The sequence below is a fragment of the Oncorhynchus gorbuscha genome, unplaced genomic scaffold, assembly GCF_021184085.1.
Source record: "Oncorhynchus gorbuscha isolate QuinsamMale2020 ecotype Even-year unplaced genomic scaffold, OgorEven_v1.0 Un_scaffold_3737, whole genome shotgun sequence".
Taxonomy (NCBI): Eukaryota; Metazoa; Chordata; class Actinopteri; order Salmoniformes; family Salmonidae; genus Oncorhynchus; species Oncorhynchus gorbuscha.
The window spans coordinates 30,001-32,500 of record NW_025747909.1 but is presented as its reverse complement, the minus strand read 5'-3'; the positions used below and the strand labels follow the sequence as shown (position 1 = coordinate 32,500).

The 2,500-nt window shown below is 45.6% G+C and overlaps 1 pseudogene; it reads left to right on the top strand.

Moving 5' to 3' along the window:
- Positions 1-2,500, top strand: part of LOC124028088 — a 20,875-nt pseudogene that overhangs the window by 7,816 nt on the left and 10,559 nt on the right.

Genomic DNA, 2,500 nt, shown 5'->3' with positions numbered 1-2,500 from the left:
GAGAAAGTATTGTCTTTATAATGTGTCTTTTCTCTGTAGGTTATGGGACAGTAGGTCTGGACGGGGCTCCCAGCTATGGTCACACTCAGTCTCACCACTCCCCTCAGTTCTCCTGTCATTCCTTCAAACACGAGGACATCCTGTCCCCTCCAACTACCATGGGTAACATTCACTGTCCTTAACACTTCCTGTCCACCTGTGTGTATGATAGTGTGTGTGTGTTTTAGTGTGTGTGTGTGTGTGTGTGCAGCATGTGAAAGTTAACCTCACAAACAATGAAGACTCTAAGGTCTCAGCAAGGTTAGTAAGGAAGTCACCCAGAGGTTACAGGGCTATAAATGACTATCATCCATTCTCTCTCCCTGTCTCCCCTCAACCTCTCTGTTTTTAACACCACCTCTCACTATGCTCTTATTCAAAGCTGGGTATGTTTTCTTTTCATTTTGGTCAAATGAATATACTGGCTCTGGAGATGATAAGGAAACAGCTTTATGAGAGACTTGGTGGAATGTTGACCGCCACCAGGGGACCAATCCACAACTGAGCCAGAGAAGAGCTATGCAGGTCCTTTAAAAGGAGATGGATTGGTTTACCACCTCTGGGAGGACTGCTGTTTTGATCATTGTTTAGAGGAAACGTCTTGTTATTGGTGTTTGTGTGGGAGTGCGTCCGTCCGTCTGTGTGTGTGTGTGTGTGTGTGTCTGTGTTTGGGGATGACAGATATTTTCTCTGTGACTCCTGGGGATATAGCAGCAGAGATAGTCAGCTGGTAAACAGACCAATCTGGTGTTATATTGAGCATGTGGTTTCATCGTGCTGTAACTACTGTCCAACAGGTCTTTATGCTAATTCATTGGTTTGTTTGTCTGGTTCATTTACTGTATGCTATGCAGGTGACCAGCAGTACCCTGCCCCTCCCCCCATGTTTGGTTGCCACCCCCCCTCAGAGAACTGTCCAACCAGCCAGGCTCTACTGCTGAGGAACTATAACAGGTACCTTTCTGTTGACAAGCCTTCTCATCACCTTGGATCCCCTTAGCTTGAGATCCATACGCCTGACTCTCATACCATTACACTGTACATGTTTGTGCTACCGTTGCTAGGATACCAGGGTTCATTTTGACTACGTAGTTATTTAGGATCTGACTCCAGTGATGATCACAGATAGATACTCATTGTACTGTATTTATATTTCAACCAGGAAGTCCTATAGAGATAATAATATATATATATATATATTTTCAATTGCCTTTGATGAGCTCATCAAATGTCAGTCTGTCTTTGAGAGGGAGGAGGACCTTATGACCAATGGAAGGAAGTGAGATCACCAGGGTAGGAAGGAAGTTAGATCACCAGGGTATGAAGGAGGTGTACGTCTGAGACTGTACACAGAGCTAAATCAAATCAAATCAAATGTTATTTGTCACATGCGCCGAATACAACAGGTGTAGTAGACCTTACAGTGAAATGCTGGCTAACAAGCCCTTAACCAACAATGCAGTTTTAAGAAAGTACCTAAAAAAATAGATAAGAAAAACAAATGATTAAAGAGCAGCAGTAAATAACAATAGCGGGGCTTTATACAGGGGGTACCGGTACAGAGTCAATGTGGAGGCTATATACAGGGGGTACCGGTACAGAGTCAATGTGGAGGCTATATACAGGGGGTACCGGTACAGAGTCAATGTGGAGGCTATATACAGGGGGTACCGGTACAGAGTCAATGTGGAGGCTATATACAGGGGGTACCGGTACAGAGTCAATGTGGAGGCTATATACAGGGGTACCGGTACAGAGTCAATGTGGAGGCTATATACAGGGGTTATCGGTACAGAGTCAATGTGGAGGCTATATACAGGGGTACCGTTACAGAGTCAATGTGGAGGCTATATACAGGGGTACCGGTACAGAGTCATTGTGGAGGCTATATACAGGGGTACCGGTACAGAGTCAATGTGGAGGCTATATACAGGGGGTACCGGTACAGAGTCAATGTGGAGGCTATATACAGGGGTACCGGTACAGAGTCAATGTGGAGGCTATATACAGGGGTACCGGTACAGAGTCAATGTGGAGGCTATATACAGGGGTACCGGTACAGAGTCAATGTGGAGGCTATATACAGGGGTACCGGTACAGAGTCAATGTGGAGGCTATATACAGGGGTTACCGGTACAGAGTCAATGTGGAGGCTATATACAGGGGGTACCGGTACAGAGTCAATGTGGAGGCTATATACAGGGGGTACCGGTACAGAGTCAATGTGGAGGCTATATACAGGAGGTACTGGTACAGAGTCAATGTGGAGGCTATATACAGGGGGTACCGGTACAGAGTCAATGTGGAGGCTATATACAGGGTGTTACGGTACAGAGTCAATGTGGAGGCTATATACAGGAGGTACTGGTACAGAGTCAATGTGGAGGCTATATACAGGGTGTTACGGTACAGAGTCAATGTGGAGGCTATATACAGGAGGTACTGGTACAGAGTCAATGTG